At 38.3% G+C, this 18,348-nt stretch overlaps 1 pseudogene; it reads right to left on the bottom strand.

Annotated features, from left to right (window-relative positions):
* The window catches only part of LOC123840507 (large ribosomal subunit protein uL6-like), a 72,848-nt pseudogene extending 60,163 nt beyond the window's left edge, over window positions 1–12,685 (bottom strand).
* Window positions 12,686–18,348: the final 5,663 nt, after the last annotated feature.

The raw sequence follows: 18,348 nt of genomic DNA, 5'->3' as shown, positions 1-18,348 counted from the left end.
AAAAATAGATTTAAAGTACGGAAATGGTGTATGGTCTCAGCTCTATTTCTAGCTGTGCAACCTTGAGATAATAACTTAAACTGCCTGGTCTTAGCATTCCTAACTATGCACTAGAGCTTTTAATACTATCTTATTTAATTTGTAAACCATTGGTGAAAATGAGATGATGCATGTATAAGCGTTTAGTAAGAGCTAAAGATACTCAGAAACAGAAAATAGTATCATCTCATACACATGTATTTAGAAGGTTTTTTAAAAATATCTAATTATGGAATTTCAGGCTAAATTAGATTTAGGATTAGCAGATAAAGTGGGGTAATATTTTGAAATATTACCTCTAATTCTTCTCTATTTTTCATGGCATCTCCTTCCTAGAAACATCAGTGTATTTCCAAGTAAGAAACAAGCTATGACATGATATCATTTTTTTAAATTGTATTCTTATGTTAATCCCCATACATTACATCATTAGTTTTAGATGAAGTGTTCAATGATTCATTGTTTGTGCACAACACCCAGTGCTCCATGCAGAATGTGCCCTCCTCAATACCCACCACCAGGCTAACCCATCCTCCAACCCCCCTCCCCTCTAGAACCCTCAGTTTGTTTTTCAGAGTCTATCGTCTCTCATGGTTCGTCTACCCCTCTGATTTCCCCCGCTTCATTCTTCCCCTCCCACTACCTTCTTCTTCTTTGTTTTTTTTTCTTAACATATATTGCATTATTTGTTTCAGAGGTACAGATCTGAGATTCAACAGTCTTGCACAATTCACAGCGCTTACCAGAGCACACACCCTCCCCAGTGTCCATCACCCAGTCACCCCATCCCTCCCACCCCACCCCCCACTCCAACAACACTCAGTTTGTTTCCTATGATTAAGAATTCCTCATATCAGTGAGATCATATTATACATGTCTTCTCTGTTTGACTTATTTCACTCAACATGATACCCTCCAGTTCCATCCACGTCGTTGCAAATGGCAAGATCTCATTCCTTTTGATGGCTGCATAATATTCCATTGTATATATATACCACTTCTTCTTTATCCATTCATCTGTCGATGGACATCTTGGCTCTTTCCACAGTTTGGCTATTGTGCACATTGCTGCTATAAACACCGGGGTGCACGTAGCCCTTCGGATCCCTACTTTTGTATCTTTGGAGTAAATAGCCAGTAGTGCAATTGCTGGATCATATGGGAGCTCTAATTTCAACTTTTTGAGGAACCTCCATACAGTTTTACAGAGTGGCTGCACCAGCTTGCATTCCCACCAACAGTGTAGGAGGGTTCCCCTTTCTCCGCATCCCCGCCAACATCTGTTGTTTCCTGACTTGTTAATTTTACCCATTCTGACTGGTGTGAGGTGGTATCTCATTGAGGTTTTGATTTGGATTTCCCTGATGCCGAGCGATATTGAGCACTTTTTCATGTGTCTGTTGGCCATTTGGATGTCTTCTTTGGAAAAATGTCTGTTCATGTCTTCTGCCCATTTCTTGATTGGATTCTTTGTTCTTTGGGTGTTGAGTTTGATGAGTTCTTTATAGATTTTGGATACTAGCCCTTTATCTGATATGTCCTTTGCAAATATCTTCTCCCATTCTGTCGGTTGTCTTTTGGTTTTGTTGACTGTTTCCTTTGCTTTGCAAAAGCTTTTTATCTTGATGAAGTCCCAATAGTTCATTTTGGCCCTTGCTTCCCTTGCCTTTGGCGATGTTTCTAGGAAGAAGTTGCTTCGGCTGAGGTCAAAGAGGTTGCTGCCTATGTTCTCCTTTAGGATTTTGATGGACTCCTGTCTCACATTGAGGTCTTTCAACCATTTGGAGTCTATTTTTGTGTGTGGTGTAAGGAAATGGTCCAGTTTCAATCTTCTGCATGTGGCTATCCAATTTTCCCAACACCATTTGTTGAAGAGACTGTCTTTGTTCCATTGGACATTCTTTCCTGCTTTGTCGAAGATGAGTTGACCATAGAGTTGAGGGTCCATTTCTGGGCTCCCTATTCTGTTCCATTGATCTATGTGTCTGTTTTTGTGCCAGTACCATGCTGTCTTGATGATGACAGCTTTGTAATAGAGCTTGAAGTCCGGAATTGTGATGCCGCCGGCTTTGCTTTTCTTTTTCAATATTCTCTGGCTATGAGGGGTCTTTTCTGGTTCCATACAAATTTTAGGATTATTTGTTCCATTTCTTTGAAAAAAGTGGATGGTATTTTGATGCGGATTGCATTGAATATGTAGATTGCTCTAGGTAGCATTGACATCTTCACAATATTTGTTCTTCCAATCCATGAGCATGGAACGTTTTTCCATTTCTTTGTGTCTTCCTCAAATTCTTTCATGAGTATTTTATACTTTTCTGAGTACCGATCCTTTGTCTCTTTGGTTAGATTTATTCCTAGGTATCTTATGGTTTTGGGTGCAATTGTAAATGGGATCGACTCCTTAATTTCTCTTTCTTCTGTCTTGTTGTTGGTGTATAGGAATGCCACTGACTTCTGTGCATTGATTTTATATCCTGCCACTTGACTGAATTCTTGTATGAGTTCTAGCAGTTTTGGGGTGGAGTCTTTTGGGTTTTCCACATAAAGTATCATATCATCTGCAAAGAGTGAGAGTTTGACTTCTTCCTTGCCAATTTGGATGCCTTTGATTTCTTTTTGTTGTCTGATTGCTGTGGCTAGGACTTCCAATACTATGTTGAATAGCAGTGGTGATAGTGGATATCCCTGCCGCGTTCCTGACCTTAGGGGGAAAGCTCTCAGTTTTTCTCCATTGAGAATAATATTTGCTGTAGGTTTTTCATAGATGGCTTTTATGATATTGAGGTATGTACCCTCGATCCCTATACTCTGAAGAGTTTTGATCAAGAAAGGATGCTGTACTTTGTCAAAAGCTTTTTCTGCATCTATTGAGAGGATCATATGATTCTTGTTCTTTCTTTTGTTAATGTATTGTATCACATTGATTGATATGCGGATGTTGAACCTACCTTGCAGCCCAGGGATAAATCCCACTTGGTCGTGGTGAATAATCCTTTTAATGGACTGTTGGATCCTATTGGCTAGTATTTTGGTGAGAATTTTTGCATCCATGTTCATCAGGGATATTGGTCTGTAATTCTCCTTTTTGATGGGGTCTTTGTCTGGTTTGGGGATCAAGGTAATGCTGGCCTCATAAAATGAGTTTGGAAGTTTTCCTTCCGTTTCTATTTTTTGGAACACTTTCAGAAGAATAGGTATTAATTCTTCCTGAAATGTTTGGTAGAATTCCCCTGGGAAGCCATCTGGCCCTGGGCTTTTGTTTTTTGGGAGATTTTTGATGACTGCTTCAATTTCCTTAGTGGTTATAGGTCTGTTCAGGTTTTCTATTTCATCCTGGTTCAGTTTTGGTAGTTGATACATCTCTAGGAATGCATCCATCTCTTCCAGGTTATCTAATTTGCTGCCATAGAGTTGCTCATAATATGTTCTTATAATTGTTTGTATTTCTTTGGTGTTGGTTGTGATCTCTCCTCTTTCATTCATGATTTTGTTGATTTGGGTCATTTCTCTTCTCTTTTTGATAAGTCTGGCCAGGGGTTTATCATTCTTGTTAATTCTTTCAAAGAACCAGCTCCTAGTTTCGTTGATCTGTTCTACTGTTCTTTTAGTTTCTATTTCATTGATTTCTGCTCTGATCTTTATGATTTCTCTTCTCCTGCTGGGTTTAGGCTTTATTTGCTGTTCTTTCTCCAGCTCCTTTAGGTGGAGGGTTAGGTTGTGTACTTGAGACCTTTCTTGTTTCTTGAGAAAGGCTTGTATTGCTATATACTTTCCTCTTAGGACTGCCTTTGCTGCATCCCAAAGATTTTGAAGAGTTGTGTTTTCATTTTCATTGGTTTCCATGTATTTTTTTAATTCTTCTTTAATTTCCTGGTTGACCCATTCATTCTTCAGTAGGATGCTCTTTAGCCTGCATGTATTTGAGTTCTTTCTGACTTTCCTCTTGTGATTGAGTTCTAGTTTCAAAGCATTGTGGTCTGAAAATAGGCAGGGAATGATTCCAATCTTTTGGTACCGGTTGAGACCTGATTTGTGACCTAGGATGTGATCTATTCTGGAGAATGTTCCATGGGCACTAGAGAAGAATGTGTATTCCGTTGCTTTGGGGTGGAATGTTCTGAATATGTCTGTGAAGTCCATTTGATCCAGTGTGTCATTTAAAGTCTTTATTTCCTTGTTGATCTTTTGCTTAGACGATCTGTCCATTTCAGTGAGGGGGATGTTAAAGTCCCCCACTATTATTGTATTGTTGTCGATGTGTTTCTTTGCTTTTGTTATTAATTGCCTTATATAATTGGCTGCTCCCATGTTAGGGGCATAGATATTTACAATTGTTAAATCTTCTTGTTGGATAGATCCTTTAAGTATGATATAGTGTCCTTCCTCATCTCTTATTACAGTCTTTGGTTTAAAATCTAATTTGTCTGATATAAGGATTGCCACCCCAGCTTTCTTTTGGTGTCCATTAGCATGGTAAATGGTTTTCCACGCCCTCACTTTCAATCTGGGGGTGTCTTTGGTTCTAAAATGAGTCTCTTGCAGACAGCATATCAATGGGTCTTGTTTTTTAATCCAGTCTGATAGCCTGTGTCTTTTGATTGGGGCATTTAGCCCATTTACATTCAGGGTAACTATTGAAAGATAGGAATTTAGTGCCATTGTATTGCCTGTGAGGTGACTGTTACCGTATATTGTCTGTGTTCCTTTCTGGTCTATGTTGCTTTTAGGCTCTCTCTTTGCTTAGAGGACCCCTTTCAAGATTTCCTGTAGGGCTGATTTTGTGTTTGCAAATTCCTTTAGTTTTTGTTTGTCCTGGAAGCTTTTTATCTCTCCTTCAATTTTCAATGACAGCCTAGCTGGATAGAGTATTCTTGGCTGCATATTTTTCTCATTTAGTGCTCTGAATATATCCTGCCAGTCCTTTCTGGCCTGCCAGGTCTCTGTGGATAGGTCTGTTGCCAATCTAATGTTTCTACCCTTGTAGGTTACATATCTCTTCTCCCGAGCTGCTTTCAGGATTTTCTCTTTGTCTATGAGACTCGTAAGTTTTACTATTAGATGTCGGGGAGTTGACCTATTTTTATTTATTTTGAGAGGGGTTCTCTGTGCTTCCTGGATTTTGATGCCTGTTTCTTTCCCCAAATTAGGGAGGTTCTCTGCTATAATTTGCTCCATTATACCTTCTGGCCCTCTCTCTCTTTCTTCTTCTTCTGGGATCCCAATTATTCTAATGTTGTTTCGTCTTATGGTATCGCTTATCTCTCGAATTCTGCCCTCCTGATCCAGTAGTTGTTTATCTCTCTTTTTCTCAGCTTCTTTATTTTCCATCATTTCATCTTCTATATTACTGATTCTCTCTTCTGCCTCATTTATTCTAGCACTTAGCGCCCCCATTTTTGATTGCATCTCATTAACAGCCTTTTTGATTTCTACTTGGTTGGATTTTAGCTCTTTTACTTCTCCAGAAAGGGTTTCTCTAATAACTTCCATATTTTTTTGAAGCCCAGCTAGTATCTTTAAGGTGATGATTCTGAATTCTAGATCTGACATCGTACTAATGTCCGTATTGAGTAGGTCCCTGGCAGTCGGTACTACCTCTTGTTCTTTTTGTTGAGGTGATTTTTTTCCGTCTTGTCATTTTGTGCAGAGGAGAATAGATTAATGAGAGAACAAAATGCTAGCAGAGTAACCACCTCCCCAGAAAATATACTTTAAACAAATCAGAAAAGACCTGAAGCAGTGGGATAAGAAAGGGAAAGAGAGAAAAAAGAAAAAAAGAAAAAGAAAAAGAAAAAGATAAAGATAAAATCAAAAACAAACAAAACAAAACAACAACAACAAAAGAAAAACCAGAATGTGATCAAATATGATCTATATGGTATATAGATCAGTGCCACACACTAGATTTGTGGTGTATTTTGGTCTTTAGAAGAAAGTGCCTCCCAAAATTTTAAAGAAAGAAAAACTTATATATGTACAAAAATAAGGGTTGATATGATGAAGGGATGGAATATGACTGTAAAAATGGAAATTATAAAAAATTTTATAAAAGGAATTGATAAGAAGTTGTTTGAAAAAAGAAAGAGGAGGATTTAAAAAAAGAAAAAAGAAAAAGAAAAAAAAAGGGAGAGGATGTGATCAGGCAGGGGAATAGAAAACACCATATACTAGAGATTTAGGGTATTTTTTAATCTGTTAGAAGAAACTATCTCAAAATTTTAAAGAGAGAACAACTTATATATATAAGCCAAAAATATGGGTAACTACTATGAAGGGATAGAATATGACTCTAAAAATGAAAAATAAAAATGTTTTTTTTTAAAAAAGAGATTGATAAGATGTTGGTTGAAAAAGGGAAAAAGAAAAATTCAAAAAGAAATAAAAAGACAAAAAAGACAGTTAAAAAAAATTAAGTTTAAAAGACTAAGGAATCATGGTAAAAAAGCCGTGAATTCTATGTGCAGTATTCCCCTAGCACTGGAGTTCTGCCGTTCTCATTGATCGGTAAACTTGGTCTTGGCTGGCTGTTCTCGCTGGTCTTCTGGGGAGGGGCCTGTTGCCGTGGTTTCCAAACGTCTCTGCCGGAGGCGGACTTGCCCTGCCCTTGCCCCCTCCCGGCTAAGTAATCTGCTCGGGTTTGCTCTCTGGGCTTTTGTTCCCTGCGAGCTTTCCGTACAGTTTTGGAGGCGGAGAGTGAAAATGGCGGCCTCCCAATCTCCGCTCCGGAGGAGTCGAGAACTTGGGGCCCCGCTCCTCAGTGCGCCCCCAGAGAAAAGCCGTCAGTCACTCCCGTCTCCCCGGTCTCCGGCCGCACTCCGTGCTCACCCGGCCTGTGACCGCACGTTTCTATCTCTGGCACCCGACCCTGGGCGGAGTCTCCAAACCCAGCAGATCCCTGCGGTGCCCTCCCGCGCGGCTCCTCCTGGGGGAGGAAGGTGAGTCTCCCCGGATCTGCCGCTTGTTGGGTCCCTGCTGGAGGAGCAGGGGCCCGACTGTGCGGCGGATCACGGTCTATGGCCACCCCGAGCTGAGAGCCCGCGCCTGGGCTCCGCCTCTGCAGCCGGCTTCCCTGCTCCGTTACCTGGGAGCTCTGCCACACTCAGGCACCCCCGGTCTTTCTGTGACCCCGAGGGTCCTGAGACCACACTGTCCCGGAGGGTTCCACCCCCCGCTTAGCCACCGGAGTGACGTCCCTCAGCGGAGCAGACTTCTAAAAGTTCCGATTTTGTGCTCCGCGGCTCTATCACTTGCCAGAAGCGGCCGACGGAGGCCCCTCCCCCGCCGTCTATCCTCCCGAATATCGCCTCGGATTCACTTCACCGCACACGTCCTACCTTCCAGAAAGTGGTCGCTTTTCTGATGAGAGAGTTGTTGCTCTTCTTTTCTTCGATTTCCTGTTGAGTTTGTAGGTGTTCAGAATGGTTTGATCCCTATCCAGCTGAATTCCTGAGAGGAGACGAAATCCAGGTCTCCTACTCCTCCGCCATCTTGTTCCGCCCCCCCCCGATATCATTTTTAACTCTAGGAAAATTATCTCTGTAAGATTCTGGGATAAATGGTGAATGGAGACTGGGCCTAGGCATTGTTCGCTAGCCATATATCTGATTCTAGAATCCTGTCGTATCTGCTCTTGGGTTCATCCTTTAGACTCCTCACATGGTTTTAATATTCTTCTTCTCTCCCTAAGCTCACACTTGGTCTTTCCTTAACTCCCCTCCCATTTCCAAAGGACATTAGGGCTGGGGTCCAGGTCTGACTTTCTTTATGCCCTTCCCATCATTTTCTATTGCCTTTGGAGAACTTCCTTCTAACTACCCTACAGGATACTGATGGTGTCTACTGTCTAACATCACAGTTTCAGTCCTGTATGGCTCACAAGATAAAAGCTCAAGCTTAGTTCTTTTATATTCATAGTCTCTGCATTAAATAGCTAGACCTCTGAGCCCTGGACCACTTATTCAGCACTGGACCAGGTATTCTTTCCATACTTTTCCCTAGGTATTTCTCCTTTCGATTACTAGGGAATTTCTCCAATTTGGTTGTCTTTTTCTATCTTCTAGCTGATATTCTTAATAGTATTGGTTCTCATCTTTTTTTTTTTTTTCCTTTTCAGTCTTTTTGGCTTAAATCCTCTTAATCAAACAGGCAGTATTTGTGTGATTTCCAATCTCATAAACCATGTCCACCCAGAGATGATCAGTTGCAGTTTATTCTTAGACATTAAGATGCCTATATGAGTCCTATGTATTCCTGGTCTTTGAAAAGACTATTTTATTAAGCTTATTTTAATACTGGGCCCTATCCCTGGTCTGACTGGACATGTTTTAGAGGTCATTGTTTATAGATCTGTATCCATTCCATAAATAGATTCTGGCATTTTCTGATCCTTTTTTAATAATAAGAGACTTCAAAAATATTATTTTACTTCCTTTTATACATAAGAAAGAAGATACTGAATAACGTTGCAGAAATTCTAAATCTCCCATTTATAAGGGGAATGTGGGGCCTCTGCTCATATTGTCTGTGACAAAGCTCCAGAGAAAATAGTAAGTAGATAATTTTCTGTCCTTGTAAATGCTAATTTATAGTGGATGAGAGAGAATGTAGAAGACCCAATAGCAGGAGTAAGGAGATCCGTTATTGCAAATAAAATTGTATACACGGAAAATATAATAGAAAATAGTAAGAATTTTGATAAGAAGGAAAGAGATAAACTTAGGTCTTTTTTTTTTTTAATGAGTAAACATAGTTTTAGGCCACAGATGTTTCCTATTACAGAACTTCATTTCCACTCAGAAACAGAAACATACAATCTTCATGGTAGTGATTCAGTCACCTTGTATTTAAATATTTATCTTATGAGTAACTAATCACATGAGGATGCATCCCTTCCCCCGTTAAGTTCCCTAATTTCTGACTCTTCTTGGTTACCTCTGGGAGGGAAGAGAGGATGCTATTTTCCTGGCATCAGGAGTTGGTGATGGTTCTGTTTGATGTCCAGGCCTTGGATTGAATGTCACATCCTCTGACTGCACCCACCTCTGATGTCTCCAGTTGCAATGTGTTCTCCACACTGTGTGCTTCATACTGTGTACACTATTTAGATTCCTTTGTTATAATCTTGAAGCCTCTTTCAGTTGGATGGTGCTCTTGGCCACCTCCTGGGCACACATGTGAAATTTTCAGATGTTCATTCACAGCAGAGGAGAGATGTCCTCTATTAGCCCTTGACCCTCTTTTCTCCAATTTGAGATTTCTCTAGTTTCCTTCCCACAGGCCAGATAATGTTACATCCTCTCTGGGTGGGAAAGATACTCTTTTCCCCTTGTGCATTCTCCTCACATTTTGGTTTATGATATAAACTTTATAATCTGAGTCTTTCAATATTTAACATTTCAAATGAAAAGCAAACTTTTGGAATTTAAAAATGTCCTTTTGTTCCTCTCAAGCCATTGACTGCTTAATACTCACCCACTGGATAAAGTTGGACTAGTTACTAAGAATTACAACCTTCTGGATGCAGGGAGAGCAAGAGAACCTAACCTACTGAATTATTTTCCACATTAAACAAAGGTGATACCATAAAGCTCTAAGTAGAGTTCTTGACTATAGTAAACTTTCAATAAAGATTAATAATTCAATTTGATACATTTAGCCTTCCCAAGGAGCATCCATAGCAATAGTACGATTAGACTAGTTTGGAAAACAGTTTTAAGCTTAAAATTTACACCTGAGAAAAATGCAGTAAACCCTTGGCATTTGAAATTATAAATTTTTATTTTTATTTGTAATTTTGCATAGCTGTGAGTTGGAATGTACCAGTTACCCGACAAAGCAAGAGTGAATCACTTAGATAATTTATTGAACTTGCATTGGGAAATACCCAATATCAGCACCTCAATATAGCTTTCTGTTTTTTTATGCATTATTGCATTTGGTATTTTGGGGACTCATCAAAACTATCTACATATATACTTCATGCCACATGCTAGTGTAGTTACATAAACTGTTCCAATTTTAACCACTGTTCTGTGAAATATATGACAATTTTCTCCTCTTTGACTCAGTTTAGCAGGTTTATAACAGAAATAAAAGGAAATGTTTTATTATGAGCTAATTGGTAATAGAAAAATACATTAAGATCCTTGGATATAATGTTTTAAAATAACTGAAATTAAATTATTATCATATTAATATATTTCTATAACAATGTGCTTTGATTATTCTTAATTTAATTACTATTCTTCATGGTGTCTTAAATATGCATTTAGAAGACATGATTATATTTTCCCAAAGTTTGTTTCTGTTATCTTCTTATCCACAGCATTTTTGCTAATTAAACTTTTGATTGCATGTTCTTTACCCAGACATGAAAATAATTTCAGATTGTTATACCAAACCTTCAATTATAATGTAAGGATTCTTGAATTATGAATATTTAAAATATCTTTGCAGCTGCCTTTCCAAAACTTAATTAGTTAATCCTGTCTATAGCTATAGGCTGATTCCAACACATAAGCCATAAATAATAATTACTTTATTCTCCAAATTTAAGTTCTCCACCATATTCCATGCAGTTAAATCAAAAGGATTTTAGTGACCAAATTGAACTTTCCATATTGCATATTAGTGTATCATCAATACAGCTGGTTACTAAAAAATAAATTGGTCAACATTTTAACAACACTAAGGTGGCACGAATCAAGAGGTAAGAATTAAATTTGAGTATGTGAAGTAACCTAATTTTGTGTGACCTGCGATTCTTGGAAACTGTCTAAACATTTGGGATTGTAGAGATTTTCCCAGTTTGCTTTGCTGAGGGGATCTGGCCTTTTGACCATCTTACTTGAATCACTTTTTAAAAAATTAGGAGATGTAGGATAATATATAAAAGCATATAACTTTTATGTGTAGAGTTTAAAAAAATTATAAAGCAAAGTTATGTATATACTGTCCAGATTGAGAATTAGAACATTGCCAGCACCTTAGGAATCTCTCCGCTTCTCCACAGTATGTGCTGCTTCCAATGTCAAGAGTACCACTGGCTTGCATGGTGTGCTTATTATTCCCTGGCTCTTCTTTTTTTTTTTTTTTTTTTCTATTTAATTTAATTATGTTATCATACGTGAGTCACCATACCATACATCATTAGTTTTTGATGTAGTGTTCCCTGATTCATTGTTTTCTTATAACACCCAGTGCTCCATGCCATACGTGCCCTCTTTAATATCCATCACCAGGCTAACCCATCCCCCCACATAAAACCCTCAGTTTGTTTCTCCGAGTCCATAGTCTCTCATGGTTCGTCTCCCCCTCCGATTTCCCCACCTTCATTTTTCTCTTCCTTCTCCTAATGTCCTCCATGCTATTCCTTATGTTCCACAAATAAGTGAAACCATATGATAAATGACTTTCGATGCCTGACTTATTTCACTCAGCATAATCTCCTCCAGTCCCATCCATGTTGATGTAAAAGTTGGGTGTTCATCCTTTCTGATGGCTGAGTAATATTCCATTGTATATATGGACCACATCTTCTTTATCCATTCATTTCTTGAAGGGCATCTCGGCTCTTTCCACAGTTTGGCTATTGGGAACATTGCTGCTATGAACATTGGGCTGCATATGGCCCTTCCTTTCACTACATCTGTGTCTTTGGGGGTAAATAACAAATTTAAATACCAAATGGCAATTGCTGGGTCATAGGGTAGCTCTATTTTTAATTTTTTGAGGAACCTCCACACTGTTTTCCAAAGTGGCTGTACCAACTTGCATTCCCACAAAGTGTAAGAGGGTTCCCCTTCCTCCACAACCTCTCCAACATTTGTTGTTTCTTTCCTTGTCTATTTTTGCCATTCTAACTGGTGTAAGGTGGTATCTCAGTGTGGTTTTGATTTGGATTTCCCTGATGGCTAATGATGATGAACATTTTTTCATGTGTCTGTTAGCCATTTGTATGTCTTCTTCAGAGAAGTGTCTGTTCATGTCTTCTGCCCATTTTTTGACTTGATTATTTGTTTTTTGGGTATTGAGTTTGAGAAGTTCTTTATAGATTTTGGATACCAGCCCTTTATCTGTAGTGTCATTTGCAAATATCTTCTCCCATTCTGTGGGTTGCCTCTTTGTTTTGTTGACTGTTTCCTTTGCTGTGCAGAAGCTTTTTATTTTGATGAAGTCCCAAAAGTTCATTTTTGCTTTTGTTTCACTTGCCTTTGGAGATGTATCTTGAAAGAAGTTGCTGTGGCCGATGTCAAAGAGGTTACTGCCTATGTTCTCCTCTAGGATTTTGATGGATTCCTGTCTCACACTGATATCTTTCATCCATTTTGAGTTTATCTTTGTGTAGGGTGTTAGAGAATGGTTGAGTTTCATTCTTCTGTATATAGCTGTCCAATTTTCCCAGTACGATTTATTGAAGAGACTGTCTTTTTTCCATTGCATATTTTTTTTCCTGCTTTGTCAAAGATTATTTGACCATAGAGTTGAGGGTCCATATCTGGGCTCTATTCTGTTCCATTGGTCTATGTCTGTTTTTGTGCCAGTACCATGCTGTCTTGGTGATCAATGCTTTGTAATATCGCTTGAAATTGGGCAACATGATGACCCCAGCTTTGTTTTTCTTTTTCAACATTTCCTTGGCCATTCGGGATCTTTTCTGATTCCATACAAATTTTAGAATTGTTTGTTCCAGCACTTTGAAAAATGTCATTGGAATTTTGATTGGGATGGCGTTGAAGGTATAGATTGCTCTGGGTAGCATAGACATTTTAACAATGTTTATTCTTCCAATCCATGAGCAGGGAATGTTTTTCCATCTTTTTGTGTCTTCTTCAATTTCTTTCATGAGTGTTCTGTACTTCCTAGAGTATAGATCATTCATCTCTTTGGTTAGGTTTATTCTGAGGTATCTTATGGTTTTTGGTGCTATTGTAAATGGAATCGTTTCTCTAATTTCTCTTTCTACAGTTGCATTGTTAATGTATAAAAAAGCAACTGATTTCTGTGCATTGATTTTGTATCCTGCCACATCACTGAATTGCTATATGAGTTCTAGTAATTTGGGGGTGGAGTCTTTTCGATTTTCCACATAAAGTATCATCTCATCTGTGAAGAGAGAGAGTTTGACTTCTTCTTTGCAAATTTGAATACCTTTTATTTCTTTTTGTTGTCTGATTGCTGTTGCTAGGACTCTTAGTACTATGTTGAACAATAGTGGTGAGAGTAGGCATCCTTGACGTGTTCTTGATCTTAAGGGAAAGGCTCTCAGCTTTGAGGAGGATATTTGCTGTGGGTTTTTCATAGATGGATTTTATGAACTTGAGGAATGTTGTTCCCTCTATCCCTATACTCTGAAGAATTTTAATCAGGAAAGGATGCTGTATTTTGTCAAATGCTTTTTCTACATCATTTGAGAGGACCATATGGTTCTTCTCTCTCCTCTTATTAATGTGTTCGATCACATTGATTGATTTGCGAATGTTGAACCACCCTTGCATCCCAGGGATAAATCCCACTTGGTCGTGGTGGATGATCCTTTTAATGGATGATCCTTTTAATGTGTTGTTGGATCCTATTAGCTAGGAGCTTGTTTAGAATTTTGGCATCCATATTCATCAGGGATATTGGTCTGACTTTCTCCTTTTTGAGGGGGTCTTTGCCTGGTTTGGGGATCAAGGTAACGCTGGCCTCATAGAATGAGTCTGGAAGCTTTCCTTCTTTTTCTATTTTTTGAAACAGATTCAGGAGAATAGGTATTATTTCTTCTTTGAATGTTTGGTAGAATTCCCCAGGGAATCCATCAGGCCCTGGACTCTTGTTTTCTGGGAGGTTTTTGATAACTGCTTCAATCTCGTTACTGGTTATTGGCCTATTCAGATTGTCAGTTTCTTCCTGTTTCGTCTTGGTAGTTTATAGGTTTCCAGGAAGGCATCCATTTCTTCCAGGTTACTTAATTTATTGGCATATAGTTGTTGATAATAATTTCTAATAATTGTTTCTATTTCCTTGGTATTAGTCGTGATCTCTCCCCTTTCATTCATAATTTTATTAATTTGGGTCCTTTCTCTTTTCTTCTGGATAAGTCTGGACAGTGGTTTATTAATCTTATTAATTCTTTCAAAGAACCAACTTCTAGTTTCATTGATCTGATCTACTGTGTTTCTGGTTTCTAATTCATTTATCTCTGCTCTAATCTTAATTATTTCTCTTCTGATGCGTGGGTTAGTCATCATTTGATTGCTTTTTCTCTAGTTCTTTAAGGCATAAATTTAGTTGGTGAATTTGGGATTTTTCTATTTTTTTGAGTGAGGCTTGGATAGCTATGTATTCCCCCCTTAGGACTGCTTTTCCAGTATCCCAGAGATTTTGGACCAATGTGTTTTCATTCTCATTGGTTTCCATGCATTTTTTAAGTTCTTCTTTGATTTCTTGGTTGACCCAAACATTATTGAGCAAAGTGGTCTTTAGCTTCCAAGTGTTCATATTTCTTCCATATTTTTTCTTGTGATTGGTTCCAGTTTTAAAGCAGTATGGTTTGAGAATATGCAGGGAATAATCTCAATCTTTTGGTATCGATTGTGACCTGATCTGTGACCCAGTATGTTGTCTATTCTGGAGAAAGTTCCATGTGCATACGAGAAGAATGAGTATTCTGTTGTTTTAGGGTGGAATGTTCTGTATATATCTATGAGGTCTATCTGGTCCAGTGTGTCATTAAAGACTCTTGTTTCTTTGTTGTTTTTCACTTAGATGAGCTGTCTATTGCTGGGAGTGGAGAACTGAGGTCTCCTATAATTAACGTATTATTATCAATATGAATCTTTATTTTGGTTAACAGTTGGCTTATGTAGATGGCTGCTCCCATGTTGGGGGTGTAGATATTTACAATTGTTAGATCTTCTTATTGGATAGACCCTTTAAGAATGATATAGTGTCCTTCTGTGTCTGTAACTACAGTCTTTAGTTAAGAATTGCTACCCCAGCTTTCTTTTGAGGTCCGCTGGCATCGACGATAGATCTCCATCCCTTCACTTTCAGTCTGGATGTATCTTTAAGTTCTCTTGTAGAGTCTCTTGTAGACAGTATATGGATGGGTCCTGTCTTTTTATCCAATCTGCAACCCTGTGCCATTTTATGGGAGCTTTTAGGCCATTCACGTTGAGAGTGATTATTGAAAGATATGAATTTATTGTTATCATGTTGCCTGTGAAGTCTTTGTTTCTATAGATTGTCTCTGTAAATGTCTGTTCTATATCACTCTTGGGGGCTTTCTCCTTTTATAGAAGCCCCCTTAATATTTCTTGCAGGCGGGTGCCTGGGTAGCTCAGTTGGTTGAGCGACTGCCTTCGGCTCAGGTCATGATCCTGGAGTCCCGGGATCGAGTCCTGCATCGGGCTCCCCCTGCTCGGCGGGGAGTCTGCTTCTCCTTCTGACCCTCCTCCCTCTCATGCTCTCTGTCTCTCATTCTCTCTGTCCCAAATAAATAAATAAAATCTTAAAAAAAAAAAATTTCTTGCAGGGCCGGCTTAGTGATCACATATTCTTTCAGTTTCTGCTGGTCTTGGAAGCTCTGCATCTCTCCATCCATTCTAAATGACAGCCTTCCCGGATAAAGTATTCTTGGCTGCATGTTCTTCTCGTTTTGTACCCTGAATATTTCTTGCCAGCCCTTTCTGGCTTGCCAGGTCTCTGTGGATAGGTCTGACGTTATTCTGATGTTCCTCCCTCTGTATGTAAGGAATCTCTTCCCCCTAACTGCCCTTAAGATGGTTTCCTTGGTTTTAAGATTTGCAAGTTTTACTGTTACATGCTGTGGTGTTGGTCTGTTTTCCTTGATTTTGGGAGGGCTCCTTTTTGCCTCTAGGACACTAATGTTTGTTTCATTCCCCAGATTAGGGAAGTTCTCAGCTATGATTTGCTCAAATATATCTTCTAGTCCTCTCTCCACTTCCTCAGGGATCCCAATAATTCTGACATTGGAACATTTCATGGTGTCACTTATTTCTGATTCTGTTTTCATGGATTTTGAGTTGTTTCTCCCTGGCCTCCTCTTTTTCCTTCTTTTCTATCAATTGGTTTGTAGATCACTAATTTGTTCTTCTGAATTCCCCTGCTCTTCTTTAAAATTTTACCATCTATTTATAATATAGTGAAACAATAATATGTTAAATTGGGGGAAAAAAGAGAGAGAAACATGAGAAACCTAGCTTTATAAAGAAAAGATAGTATTAACTTTTTCAGATAAAGACTTCCAGAAGAAAACTTAATAAAATTTGGTTTTAGCTGCTCTGGAGCTATAAGAGCTCCTTTGTAGTGGGCAAAGTTATGTGTGAATCTTGGGGAGGAGAGTTTATCAGGTTTGTGCCTCATTCTTAAAATGACTTAAATTTGTGAACTGAATTAATACAATACATATGGTCTCCAGATGTTTAATTTCAATATCTAGCATTGCAGAACTAGAGGTGATTTTTCACTCCATCTATTCTAGTCTATCCCTGATGATGGGCATCCTGTCCAGAGGAGCCCAGCAGTTCTGATGCTCAATGATTCTAGTGAGAAATAAAACTACTATAAATGAGAACCTATTACATTTTTGAACAGTGGTGATTGCTAGAAAGTTCCTCCTACTCATAACCTAGAGTAGGTTATTCATTTGTTTTAGTATTATTTTCTGAAGCCACACTAATTAATTCCTTATAAATATGATAACTTTTCAGATTTTTGGAAACATCTATCACATATTTCCTGAGTTTTTTTATTTCAATTAATCCCATTCTTTCTTAGTAGTTCTATAAGAAAATGTCCTATAATACTGCATATTCATGAAAATTGTTGTTGAAGATACTGGCTTCCCCCCTCTTTTTATTTATTTATTTTTTTTAGTTTTTTATTCAATATTTTATCCAGCCCTAACAAACAAAACACCAAAGCACCATTTATATACTTCCACTGAGTAAAATAATAAAAATGATGAAAAATCAGAGATACCTGCAAAGGTCTGTAGAATACTATAGATCTTACTGTTGGACCATCTTGAGTACAGTTAGTCAACAATCAGTGAATTATCTTAATTTTCCTAAAGGATTTTTTTTCTAATTAATCTTTTTTTTTTTAAGATTTTATTTATTTGACAGAGAGAGAGAGAAAGAGCACATAAGCAGGGGCAGCAGCAGAGGAGAGGGAGAAGCAGGCTCCTGGCTGAGCAGGGAGCCTGACACCAGGCTCGATTCCAAGACCCTGGGATCATGACCTGAGCCAAAGGCAGATGCTTAACTGACTGAGCCACCCAGTGCCCCTCTAATTAATCTTTTTAACGGATTTCAAATTTCATTTTATTTCTTTTGTTTACTTTTTTAGTTTTTGAAGAACCTCTCTAAGTGAACTCTAACACAGAACCCCACTAATGAAGACTGAATGTGGAACTGCTCTAAAAGCGAGGGAGGACCACTGTCCATTCTCTGGGCTCTCCTCTATCTCCTGAAGTGCTCAAGGAGATTATGAAACTCAAAAAACTCTGGATAAAGCTATTTTAACACCACTGATCTAGCCTATTTCTCTCCCATTCATTGAAAAAGAGGAGATCTATAGATGAAGGGGATTTTAGAACTTCTAATTTCAAATACGAGAAAAGTGACAGATAATGAATGAGTCAGGGTTCTCTAGAGAAACAGCACCAATAGGACATAGATAGATAGATAAGAGGAAATTTATTATGGGAGTTGTCTCATCATGATTATGGAGCCAAGAAGCCCCACTTATGCCTTCTACAAGCTGGAGATCCAGAAAAGCTGATAGTCTGAAGTCCTGAGAACCAGGAGCTTTGATACCCCAAGACAGGAGAAGATGGATTCTCAGCTCAAAGAGAAAGGAAATTTCCCTCCCTCCATTTTTTTTCTATTAGGGCTCTCAATGGATTGGATGATGCCCACCCATGTTGGTGAGGGTGGATCTTCTTTCCTTAGTCTATTGATTCAAATGCTAATCTTTTCCAGAAACACCACACAAGCACTGCTACAAATGTTTTATCAGTTATTTGGGTATCTCCTTACCTTAGCTGGCTAGGTAGATGCAATAAAATTAATCATCAGAGATGGGTGAATTAATTAGATCTTTGAGATATTTTCATAGTAGAGTACAAAGAATAATCATCAACAGGAAACAAACAAAATGACACAGCTCAAGTATTTCTAAAAAAGAAGGAAAATAAAATGAAGAAAAAAATATTAATTCAACAAATGGGAAGTTGGAGTAAAAAATAACCAGACTGGTTGAAAATACAAATTATGGTAGAATTAATAATATATGTTA

The sequence above is a fragment of the Mirounga angustirostris genome, unplaced genomic scaffold, assembly GCF_029215605.1.
Source record: "Mirounga angustirostris isolate CCGP_5_RB_7025 unplaced genomic scaffold, mMirAng1.0.hap1 SCAF_5, whole genome shotgun sequence".
In the NCBI taxonomy this organism is placed as follows: Eukaryota; Metazoa; Chordata; class Mammalia; order Carnivora; family Phocidae; genus Mirounga; species Mirounga angustirostris.
The sequence above is the reverse complement of the archived record's forward strand: the minus strand, read 5'-3'. Positions and strand labels throughout refer to the sequence as shown.